The sequence below is a fragment of the Lontra canadensis genome, unplaced genomic scaffold (genome assembly GCF_010015895.1).
Source record: "Lontra canadensis isolate GAN:19392208 unplaced genomic scaffold, GSC_riverotter_1.0 scaffold34, whole genome shotgun sequence".
NCBI classification, from domain to species: Eukaryota; Metazoa; Chordata; class Mammalia; order Carnivora; family Mustelidae; genus Lontra; species Lontra canadensis.
The window spans coordinates 15,973,169-15,985,773 of record NW_022631028.1 but is presented as its reverse complement, the minus strand read 5'-3'; the positions used below and the strand labels follow the sequence as shown (position 1 = coordinate 15,985,773).

General features: G+C 43.5%; 1 protein-coding gene across 3 annotated transcripts in view; it reads right to left on the bottom strand.

Annotated features, from left to right (window-relative positions):
- The window catches only part of ITPR1 (inositol 1,4,5-trisphosphate receptor type 1), a 327,538-nt gene extending 315,862 nt beyond the window's left edge, over window positions 1–11,676 (bottom strand). For 2 of the 3 annotated variants that reach the window (XM_032867446.1, XM_032867447.1), the window contains exons 1-2: window positions 11,445–11,675; window positions 10,550–10,620 (exon numbers count right to left, since the gene is read on the bottom strand). The gene's annotated coding sequence lies outside the window, so the exon portion shown is untranslated. Of the gene's footprint in view, window positions 1–10,549; window positions 10,621–11,444 lie in introns of all 3 variants that reach the window. The other variant, XM_032867448.1, reaches the window with a different exon arrangement.
- Window positions 11,677–12,605: the final 929 nt, after the last annotated feature.

Below are 12,605 nucleotides of genomic sequence, written 5' to 3'. Positions count from 1 at the left end.
CACTCCTTCTACACAAGCCTCCCCCTAAGATGCCATCACCCAGCTACATATATGGTAATATGGCTGTAAATACAGGGAAGAGAAAACTTTTCTACAACATTTATGGTTGATTCTTTCAAGACAAGGAAAGAGGTTCTCTTTACAACTGTCTCTGCTTCTGTAACTAGGAACTCTCATGGTTAATTCTGGAACTTCCTTTGAGCAAAGACTCTTGAAGATATCATCTTTATGGTGAAACAAGGATGAGCAGTGCAGTATTTTTGCATTGGCCACCCGGCCAGCAGCTTCCCTCCTCCCCACCCCCATACACGTTTACGGTACTGCCCCCTCCTTGGCTTCTTGTTCAATTAGTGGTTCATCAGATGGTCCTCAGGAATGCAGAGTATCCCCATCAAGGGATAATGTATTCTTGTGCAAAAAGCACTTCTCTCGGAGGATAGAAAATTGCATTCTGCTTTCGTTTTCAGACAGTCCCAAAGGAAGTCACCAACTCAGAAGTTTCTATGACCATCTCAGAAACAGCAGTTGTAAACCTTTGGGTCAGAGCAACTCTCTAGTGTGAATATTGCTCATTAGACACACAACAGATACACATGCACAGTGATAAACCTACTTGCCTTTTCACAAACATGGCCACTAAATAACCTGTCCTCCAAACAGGTACAATATCTACATGGTTATTTTAGAGAAAAGATGTCAATTCTGACGTGGGCTCTCATGTTTCCTATCCTCCAAGGCCAACATAAGAGAAGCCAATCCAAAGATCAAAGTTGCCAGTCAGAACATTTTGTATTTGGTGGATAGAGATCATCTAGCTAAAATTCTTCATTTTATAGGCAGAAAGAGCAAACAACAACAAAAAAGCCTGAAGGACTTCTTGTAGGCCACAAAGCCATGTCCTGGCCAAAGCTAATAGACCACGGGGCTCCAGAAACCAAAGCCAGTACTTGGGGCGTGAGGGGGAAGGGGAGTGATATTTATTTTACTAAAAAGTTAAAGTTAGCCCCAGCCTGAAGAGACACCCCTCTGTTCACAACCTGAACCACAAAAAAACAAAAAGCAAGCAAACAAACAAATAAAACCAGCAAATCAAAGGTTAACATCCTCGGAGAGAGAAAAGTCTCACTCAGTCTGGGAAAATCACTCTTGGACAGGGCTTCTCAACCTCAGGGCTACTGACCTTTGGGGGCAGACAATTCCTTGTTGTGGAGGACACATCCTGTGTATCACAGGATGTCTAGCAGCATCCCTGACCTCTACTGACTGGATGCCAAGAGCACCCATTCTCCCTCAGCTGTGACAAAGAAGTCTCCAGACAGTGCATGAGTCCCTGCGAGGCAAAATCACCCCGCCGCTTGAGAACCACTCCTCTAGGACAGAGCCTTTGTTTTGCAAGACTTTTGCAAGCATGTATGCTTCTACAACTTGGCAACAATGACCCAAAGCAGGTATTTTTATACCTATTCTAAAGAGGAGGAAACAGAAGCACAGATGTGACATGTTTTGCCCACACCCAAGAGACAGTCAACACTCAGACATCTGGAGGCCCCATCCTGCGGTTCAGCAGGGCAATACCATTACAACCTGAGAGCATCTTCCTTTCGCTACCTGCTTATTACCTCCGCTCCCTTTTATTAACACTCAACAATTTCTCTTGCCTCATGCCCTCCAAAGAACCGTTCTGAGCAACATCTCCCAAGCTCCCAAAAGGAGTTGCTGGACATGTGTCTCCCAGCCCTCACTCGGCTCTCCACAGCAAAAGGGCCTTTTCAAAGCAAACCGCCAATTCAAAAAATATTTAATCAGGACAGGTGTACAAAAAATTAAGATTCTTCTGACCAGCAGTCTACATCCTTCAAAGGGAAACAAAACATGGAGATAAGTAACTTCATTCGGCAAATGGTTTGGTGGACACGTAACTATTCGTCAAGTGCATTTGTAGGTTAAAAATCAAAAAGCCCGCAAGGAAAAGAGACATAAAGTACTGGGGAGTTTCAAATCACAAAGATTTTCAAATGATCAGGAAAGGCTTTCCAGAAGAGGAAGGAAGGATTCAGGTTGGAAACACAAGTATTTGGCAAGGTAGATAGAGATGGGACGGGGACAGCAGGGCAGAAAGCATGTGGGTAAAGAAACAGAAGCAGACACGGTCACAGGCATAGAAGTGAACGTCCTTAAGTCTAGGTGTTGCATCAGCTTTTTCTCTTCAGAAACATGCACACAGTAATGTTTTGAAACTGTTATAGCAGGACAAAAATCACTTCCCAGACAAACCTCCTCTTGAAATGCAAACAAACAAGAAGAAGCTTGGAGGTGGAGTGATGTTTTTTCTTATGTCCATCTTTTTTTTTTTTAAGATTTTATTTATTTGACAGAGAGAAAAATCACAAGTAGGCAGAGGGGCAGGCAGAGGGAGAGGGAGAGGGAGAGGGAGAAGCAGGCTCTCTGCTGAGCCCAGAGCCTGATGAGGGACTGGATCCCAGGATCCTGGGATCATGACCTGAGCTGAAGGCAGATGCTCAACCAAACCAACCACCCAGGCGCCCCCCCTTATGTCCATCTTTTTCTGAAAGGCAACATTCTATCAAGCAGTCCACAGGTTCTGCTAAGTGGACAGGTCATAAAACATTATAAAACCTAACTTGCTCAAAGTGTGACAGCATCATATTAAAACGCAACCTTGTTCATATCTGGGACTCCGCAGCCTTAAGCAGGTTTTACATGTATTGTTTGGTTTCTAGCTCTACCTGAAACTGCCAATAAAAGAGTCCCCAAATGAAAGCCCCCAGATGTCAAAAAGGGTCCTGCCAGGCCTACATGCTCACCTTCAGTGGGTGACTTCGCCTATCTTTCCAGTTCACTGAAAATGGAAAGACTGTGAGGGGCAAGTACAAAGGTCACTTTTGACAGGTGAGACCCAGCCAGGAAAAAATAGCCGTAAAAATAAGGCAAGTACTGAAAAAGCACAGGGGGTTCAATCGAGAGGTTCTCATACTTTCAAGTGTGCATGGATCCCATGGGGACTGTGCTAAGAGGGCAGGTTCTGATTCAGTGGGTGAGGGGTGGGGCCTCCAAGTCCACATTTCTAAGGAGCTCACTGTGGAAACCCGTGATGCTGGTGTGATAATCACATATGGAGGAATAAAAATGTAAAACATTTCTCAACTTTGGACTGCAACCCACAGTAAGAAATACACTACACTTACAACCCAATGCTCACTGTGTGTGAGAGAGAGACAGAGAAGGGCGGCGGACCGTTCGTTGAATCGTACACGGTTCCTTCCAAGTACCCATACAATTAACGCTTTGACGTTTTCTATTCTACCCCGCTCCATTAAAAAGCTGTGATGGAGGCCCACTAAAATGATTTCGGGACCTCATCATGGGGTGCCATACAGTATGAAAAACGTGTGCAGAACAAGAATACCATTTCTGCTCATCTGGGGGGGACAACGGTATTAAGATACCAGTATACTAAGATTATAACCAATACCAAAATGGAAAGTTTTGAATACATTCAGAATGCTTTTTTAAAAGGCAAAGATGTGTTGATTACATTTTGGAAATTCTTCCACTGAAAGCCCTCAGGTTGGAAGTTTTCCTCATTTAGATTTGTTTTCTGACCTGTAGGAGGAGAATAAGAATACCTCGCGGGTCCCTGAGGAGAGGTCTCTAAACACCATTTCCCTCTCAAAGGATCTATGGCTCCTTGGAGGAAAGCCTGATTCCAGGTCTGGGATAAGAAAGATAGATGATGAGCCTGGAACATTCGTATCAAAATCAAGAAAGCTATCAAAGACTATTAGGGTTGTGTTTTCTGAACCAATCCGAATAGCCAAAGTTCCTCAGCAAAAATGTATACTTTGATCATCAAGAAGGATAGCTACACAAAGAGAAACATATCAAATATGCTTAAATCCACCAGTTCATAAAGATACTAACAACAACAACAAAAATACTGATTTGTCATCTTAGGATAAGGGTTTCTCACTAGTAGCATGGCTGTTACTGAGAAACGGACAGTCCCGTGTTGCGGCAGGGCAAGGCGATGTGCTGTGGCTACTTATCAGCATCTCCAGCCTCTATCCACTGGATGCCAGGAGCGCCCTCACCCTAGCTGTGACCACCAAAACTGTCTCCAGATATTGCCCCGTGTCACCTCCTTGAGAACCACTGTCATGTATCATGGTAGGGAATCAACTGGATAATTTTGAAAACTGGTAAATTACAAAAAGAAATTTAAGTACAGATTCTGTCTTTGTTACATGAATTACATACCCCAGGGAATAAAAAACTTAGTGGAAGGAAATTTCTTTTTATAAAATAGTTCAGCTAAGGAATGAATAAAGAAAAATAGTTTTACAAGTCCAAATGAACTAATGGATTAAGGAAATGAACACCCATGACTGCTAATATCACAAGAAGATGTACCCACACACATCACACACTCCCCTGAATAAAGTTCAAAAAAATAGTAGTGCACCCCCCCAAAAAAAAACCCTGATTCTGATCAAGGTTCTGCATTTAACAACCAGATATGATATATACAGAGAACAGAGGAACATGTGCAACTATACCACACAGATGCAGTGAGCAAAATCTCAACTATAGGAAAATAGATCACCCAGTTTCTTCAGTAACAACCACAAAATGCCTAGGGAAGAAGAGGTGTAGAGGAAATATACAGATTAAAAGACACATCAACCATTTGTAATGTATTGACCTTATTTGGATCCTAATTCAAACAAACTGTTAAATATGCATATATATTATTATTACATTATCTAGATGTATATATATTATATTGTATGCACATATGGTATATATGCACTTACACACGTTGGAAAGAAGTGAGAACATAGAGTTAATTTAAAAATTTGTTTTTCCTTGAGGTGGAGAAAAGTATCACAATTTTTTTTTAGACCCAATACTAGAGATATATACTAAGACAGATGAACTGGTATGCCTGGTATTTGTTTCCGACTCACCCAACAGGAGGGAGAGAGTTTATCAGAATACAGGTGAACACAGATTAGTCATGGATTGATAACCATGAAGGGTAGGTGATGAGTAAAGAGGGATTTGTTATACTAAGATCTCACTATTACACATACTTCAAATTTTCTACAGTGAAGTTTTCCTTTTAAGGGCAAACGAACAGAAAAAAGTACCTGGCCCTACCTACCCCAGAGAATTAGGTTACCCTGAAGAAGAGATGAGGAATTCTGCATTGATGGAGAAGGACAACTATCATATGATCTCCCTGATATGAAGAAGTGGAGATGCAACGTGAGGGGTTTAGGGGGTAGGAAAAGAATAAATGAAACAAGATGGGATTGGGAGGGAGACAAACCATAAGAGACTCTTAATCTCACAAAACAAACTGAGGGTTGCTGGGGGGAGGGGGCTTGGGAGAGGGTGGTGGGGTTTTGGACATTGGGGAGGGTATGGGCTATGGTGAGTGCTGTGAAGTGTGTAAACCTGGCGATTCACAGGCCTGTACCCCTGGGGATAAAAATACATTATATGCTTATAAAAAATTTTAAAAATTAAAAAAAAATAAAATAACTGAAATGTAAAAAAAAAAAAAAATTCTGCATTGAAATGATTACTAGGCTTTATCCTTACAATAAGATAGCTAACTTTCGAAGAGTGCTTTACCTTCCATACAGATTTCTTTAAAGAAAGAGTATAAACTGAATGAGAAAACTTGGATTCTATGATGATGAAGAAATCTGAATAATTTTTTTTTTTTTACCCTAGTGATGCCATCCATGTCACCACTCAAAGGCAATCTCTTCAAAGGTACAGGCACCTTCAGAAAAATGAAGGCACACGTGTCTATTTATTAATAAGAACAGAGCTTCAGGATCGAGTGCAATACAGCAAGGTACCAAACTTGAAGTACTGTATGAGTCCTTTTTATGAAATTTAAACATACATGTAATTTGTATATATGTATACATGGGAGGACTCTGGAACCCTCACCTTGGATGTGGAGGAGTCTGGAACCCTCACCTTGGATGGTGGGACTGGGGTTGCCTGGTTTGGTTTTATTGTTTATCTTTCTTACTATTTTACTTTAATTGAATATGCTTATCTTACGCAATTAAGTAAAAACATGTATGTACATTATAAATCTATACACACAAAGGGGTCCACTTCACTTATCAGAGAGAATCACTTATGTGGAACTTCGTATCTCCTCAGGGTGATGCTAGAAGCAGAGCATGAGTTCTCCTTGTGTAATTCTGTAAAATGAGACCTGACAGACGGGGGTGGTAGCAAAGTACACAAAGTCTGTGTTGAAGAAAAACCACCAGGAATATCATTAGGCTCTTAAACTTCGTTATCCAAACCAAAAAGAATATTCCCTTCCTACTAAAGTGGACTACAATCTGAGGTAAGCCATGTAATTAACGAGACTGTCTAGAAATCTGGGTTTGACCACCCCCCCTAGTTAAGTTCGAATTCAGTAGGCGATCTTGCCAGCCTCACCAGTCCCTTGAGAAAGGAGAATGTAGCTCAGGGAGGCAGAGAACATTAAGAGTTCTGAGAAAGTTAAGAAATCCTCAGGGAAATCAATTAAGGCTTACCTGCAAAACCAGGCTCCTCTAAGATCTGACCCTGACTCCTTCTCCCACCTGAACACCTAGCACTCTCCCTCAGCTGCAACCAATCTGTCCTCTTGGCCTTTCCCTAACCTTGTACCTGCTCACATCTCAGGGCCTCAGCACTTTCTGCTCCAGTCCTTTGGAACGTCCTTCTCAGCACAGCTAACCTCTCACTCCCTTCAGCTCTCTGCTCAGATGCACTGTTCAAGAGCCCTTCCCTGATTCCTCTCATTCGAGATCCCTTCCTGAATACTTTTGTCCCCTTTATGCTGTTTTGTTATCATTTCTTTATTGTGGTAAAATACATGAACGCAAGATAAAATTTGCCATTTTAATCATTTGTAAGTATAAGATTCATTGGCATTAATTCATTCACAGAGCTGAGCAACCAACACTTCCATCCCTTTCCAGATTTTTTTCATCCTCCCTAGATGAAACGCTGTACCCATTAAACAAATTCCACATAGCCCCAGCCCCTGGTAAGCACCATTCTACTTGTCCTCTTTATGTATGGCTTATTTCACTTAGCGTGTTTTCAACCTTCACCGATCTTGTAACGTGTATAATGATATCATTCTTTTGTCAGGCTGAATAATATTCCATTATATGGACATACCATTTTTTGTTTATCCATTCATCTGTCAGTAAACACTTGGGTTGTTCCCACCTTTTGGTTACTGTAAAGTGTTGCTATGAACATGAATGTACAAATACCAGTTGTGTCCCTGCTTTCAATTCTTTTGGTTATATACCCAGTGTAAAACTGCCAGATCATTTGGTAATCATTTGGGGAACTGCCATACTGTCTTCTGCAGTGACTACACCATCTTACACTCCCACCAACAGGACACAAGAGTTCCACTTTCTCCCGATCCGCACCAACATTTGTTATTTCCGGTTCCCCTTTCCTTGGCTTTCTTTTTCTCTGTAGCGCTTGCTACCTGTTACACAATATTTGCTTATTTATAATTCCTGCTTCCCCGCAACTTCCCCCCAATTTAAGCCTCTTGGGAACAGGATTTTCATTGTTGTATGCCCAGCACTTAGAACATATCCCAGCACATAGTAGATCCTCAAGAAATTGTTGAATGAAAGAATAAACGCTTTAAAGTAACAACTTTAGTAGGTGTTAGATATTCAAAAAGAGATTCATCACACCAAATGCCTTAAACTATGTCCAGCTGAGGGAAGACCCTAGCCATTGTTCAATAGGAGAAATAGCTCCACAGGTGACGGTTTCAGTGGCGTTTTCAGCTCATGCTCATTAGCAATAAACTCGGAATGAGAGACACTATAAAAATTGGTCAGAATCATAAAAATTATGTCATTCATGTCACTGACTTCAAGCCTTAACTGATTTCATCCAAAAAGTAGTGCAAAAGCTAAAAAAAGCAAAAATAAACTAAAAAATTAAATGCATTTCCAGTTAATAAAAAGCCTACAAATGCCAACAGTAAACAAGATGGGACACTGGCCTTGTGTAGACTCCTTAATTAGATGTATCCAAGGACAGCTTGACCTAGAAACCTAGCTTCAGATGTATTTTTATTTTTTGTTGTTGTTGTTTTCTGTTGTTCATATTTGGTGTTTATTATTTCATTTTGGTTTGTTATTTAACAGCTGGTTGTTGAGAAATCAGTTTCCATGACATAATTATAAATGAACTAAAAACCCTGCAACTTTTTTTGTCTAGAAGTCAGCTAGTTGTATACCATTGGATTACAAGTTTCATTTCTACCTCTAATACCCTGGTCTTCCCTACTTGAAAATATTTTGAGGACAAAGGCAAGAGATTTCTCTTGGGGTTCATCTTTCCTCTCTTCTAAGCAACAATTCCATCTCTCATTCCTAAAGAAAGGATGCCAATTCCCTCCAAAAGGCAACTACTTTGCTTAAAAATGAATAATACTACTGTCAACCCCCAACAATTTCATGGGGCTCAAAGTAGAGGCCAGGGGTCATTCACTTAGAGGATGAAGAACTTTCCCTGCCTGGTAAGAAGGAAATCTTGATAGTATATTCTGTTCTGATTTGAATTATTTAAAGAACAGACTGTACTTTTAACACACACACACACACACACGTGCATGCATGCACACACAAGGAAAAAAAATGAAAAAGTGTTCTGCACAATTGGCCACAAACCAAACTTAAGAGTATATGAAAAGAATGAAAAGATAACGATACTTCACAGTTTAGACTCATTGCAATTCAAATTATCAAATTACTCAGACTGAGAAATACCTGATTCTTTAAACCTGCTCAGATGCCTTGACGTAGATGATCGAGATGGATTTCAGTTATGAGATGAACCTAATGCTGAACTTAGACAGTGTTCCTTGTGGTGTGGTTTGGTTTCGTTTACTTTCCTCATTCAGGCTTTCAGCATATAGCTTTCTAAAACAAAGTCAGTATAACCTCTAATACCTCCTCAAATAGCCACACTCTTATCCCTACATCTATGGCTACATCGTTTCCTTCTTAAATCAAGGTAAATATTATTACTCATTCATCACTGGTGGGACATAAGCAAGAGTTATTTCATTAACAGAAATAAGTTTACTATTTTTTCTAGCTTCTCCCTTCACCTTTACCCTCTAGCTTAAATGCATCTGTGGAACACAAGAAGCCCCACAACTAGGAGTTCTACTTTGCTTGATACCACTGTGCACCAGCTACTGGGAAAGTGTTCCTACTCTCTACACCTCAGCTTTTGCACCTGTACCCGACTCACTGAGTTTCTGTGCTATATGGCTCTGGATCCGGCTCACAAGTACTTCACATGTCAGTATTATTTTTAGCAACAAGCTGGAGAAGAGTCTATGGATCAGTTTCTCCTGGTGCTGTAGCTTACTCAAAAGAGGGGAACTTAACCCTTTCCTTGGCCTTCTGAGCACCCAAGTAGCCATGAAAATCAACTAAACTCTAAGAATGAACTACACCCCACACATCCAAAGGCTTCCCACTCCACCAGCATGCCTAAGGATCTTATCAACAGGAAACAAAAGCACTATACTGCTATAATGAAGTGTCTGCCTTTTATTTTCTAATTTAAAAAGCCCAAAGATTGTAGCCCAGGGAACAGCTAAATATTTAGAACATTAAAGAAGTTGCTGAGACCCGGTTCTCCACCCGTTATCCCGTTGTCTACCCTGTTCCTGGCCATTTCGGAAGAAGAAAACTTGTGATGGTCAAATCCGCAGCAGTGGGATGTATAGGCAGCTGTTAAAACCTCCCTTTCTTTAAAGGGCAGTCTGACCATTTGGGGCAGGTGGACAAAAGCTGCTTATCTTTACAGATATGCTGCCCTCAACTCATATCCCACAATAAGCACCTAAACAAGAGGGGCTCATCAGATTCCTTAACTTTCAGGCAGCTTCAAGTCAAGGACTGGATGCTACTCTCTCATGCTTCAAGAACTAATTTCCCTTTTTAAAGTACTAATACTTCCAAATTGCCAGCAACCACTTTCATTTCTTGCAATCCAACCTACTCTGATTAAACACATGTTACAGCAAATACAAAAACAAAAGTGACTACTTTTCAAAGACAGAGGCAGTTAATTTTTGCTTCCATATCTTGGCTGATGAAATGTACCGCATCCTTCAGAATTTAAATCATCAGCACGCTGCCAGGCATCAATGAGCATTTCTTTTATTGCTCCATTTAATGGCTTCTGATCCCCCTCCCCACCCCAATAAACCTTCAGGCTGCTTTAAATCTGAGTCTTGGCCAAAAGTGCTAGGCAGGACTGCCCCCTGGATCTCAAATGCTCCCTAAAGCTTTTACAGAAGGCAGTGACAAATTTTGGACACCAAGCCTGGGAGTCTGCTTTTCTTTTCTACTTCTAATCTCCATGGCTCTCTAGAGAGGACATAAAATACACTTAAAACAGAAACTCATTATTGACTACAGCTCTCAGGCTTTACACTCACCTGACCTAGGTCAGGCACTCTGTTGCCAAAACCCTCCAGCTGTGCGAATCCTGCTCCTCCGTAGTCAGCAACTAGGTATTCAGAAAGAAAAAAAAAAAAAAAAAAACTGAGGGTAAGACTACAAAGACGGGCCCCTAACAGAAATGCTTCAAACTGCAAACTTCCACCTTCTTTAGCCTCCTTCCAGGAGAGACCCCCCTCCCTCACCTCCCGGAACAAGACCGGAAGGCTGGAGGGATCAGCTGGACAAAGACTACAGGTAACTTTGCTTACTTATTTCCAGTTGTAACTGACAAGTGAGACTAGGCACGCAAAAACTTGGAACGTGCCGGGGGAGCTGGAACTAAGGGAAGTGTTTGGCAGATCCCAAAGCACTTGTTTCCAGGAGCCTAGGCCAAGTATCCGCAGCCCGCATCCTCATTGGGCGTGAGCTCGGTCCACACACACTTCATCCCTCACCGCTCCCCGGGTTTTCTTCCGTTTTCAAAACCCTCCCCACTGCCCTCCCCCCCACATGCATTTTTCTCTCAACCAGGCAGCTCCAGGGAGGGCTACTTTTAAAAGATTGTTTCCTTGAGCGGACTCACATATGACACCCCGACATCTCCCCCCCCCAAATAAAACCATTTCCTGCAGCTGCTGCAACAGTTTCCAACTTAGGGGAATGCCATTCCAGTCCAGAATGGGTAGCCCTCAAGACCAGTCACTGGAATCGATAATTTTTTTTTTTTTAGTCTCAAATGAACACCCCAAAATGCCGTAAGTTTAAAGAGCCCCCAAACGTATTCAAGTGCATGCAAATCCACCAAAAACTCCCAGAGAGCGGGGCAAAACTTCGGCGCCCGGGGAGGACAGTACCAACTCCCCGCGCCCTCTGCCCGGCCCCAGCCGCTACCTTGGTGCCCGGGAGCCACGCCGATTTGGGGAAGCAGGGCGAGGAGAGGGGTTAGCAGCCGCTGGGTAATCCCATGTCCGCGAAGAGGGAGCTCGTTCCGTTAGGATGGAAACGAACACCCACACCTCCTCTCTGCGTGCGCTTTCTCTCTCTCCACCCTCTGCCTCCTCCTCCTCCACCACCACCTCCTCCTCTCCTCCCACCCCAGCGAGCTTGAGGAAATGCTTCAGCAGCACATCCACATGGTTACTGCACTTTGAAGCGGCTCCTGGCGGCTTATATAGGCCGGGAAGCTCCCTGGGCAATGTAGTCCGAGTCCGAGGTCGTGGAAGCGCCTGGGGCTGCGGGGAAGGACTACGAGTCCCAGAATCCCCTGGGCTCAGGGCTGGGCTCTAAATAGAAGCGCGCGGGGACGGGGTGGGGCGTCCTGCGGGGCGTCCGGGCTGCGAATCCGGCTTCTCGCAGAGAGCTGGTAGGGCTTGCAGCCGGCGACCCAAAGCCACCCCTGGGGGGCGCCCCCAACCCCTGGGGACGCTCCTCCTCCGGCTGCCCCCCTTCCCTTGAATCCAGGTATCTCTGGGAGGGGGGGCAGGGAGCAGCTCGGATTTCTGCTTTGGGAAGTTTTTACGAGCTGTTACCCACCCTCCCCCCCACCCCCCTCCCCGGCTCCTTAAGTCCTTGAGCCAAGAATTTCAGAAATCCAGGGCACAAAAACGCCAGTGTTTGCGGTCAAGGATTAAATGCGCGAGGTTGTCTTTATTTAATCTGCTACGCCCTGCTGGGGTTTGCACAGAAAACTAACTCGGAGCGACGGTCCACGCAGGCGGGGACACAGGCAAGTGGCTTCAGAGACCCCGAGCTGCTTGGGTCCTTCCTTGCCCAGCAGGAGGTAGAGTAACGCAAGCTTCTCCCATGCACAAATAAAGGAGCCGTGTTGTGACTTGCCGGCGCGGAGATTGGGAGGAACAAAATAAATACAAACCACGACCTAGGTCCTGACCCCGCCTCGAGCAGCCCCTCTGCTCCCCGGAGCTGTAAATGCTTAAGTAAATAAACCGCAAGCCAGAAAAATTAGGGCTTCGGAGAGAGCCGCTCACACAATGATGCGCGTCCAGGCGGGGCGCCCTCCAGCAGCCGGGACAGCGGCGTCAGGGATGAGAT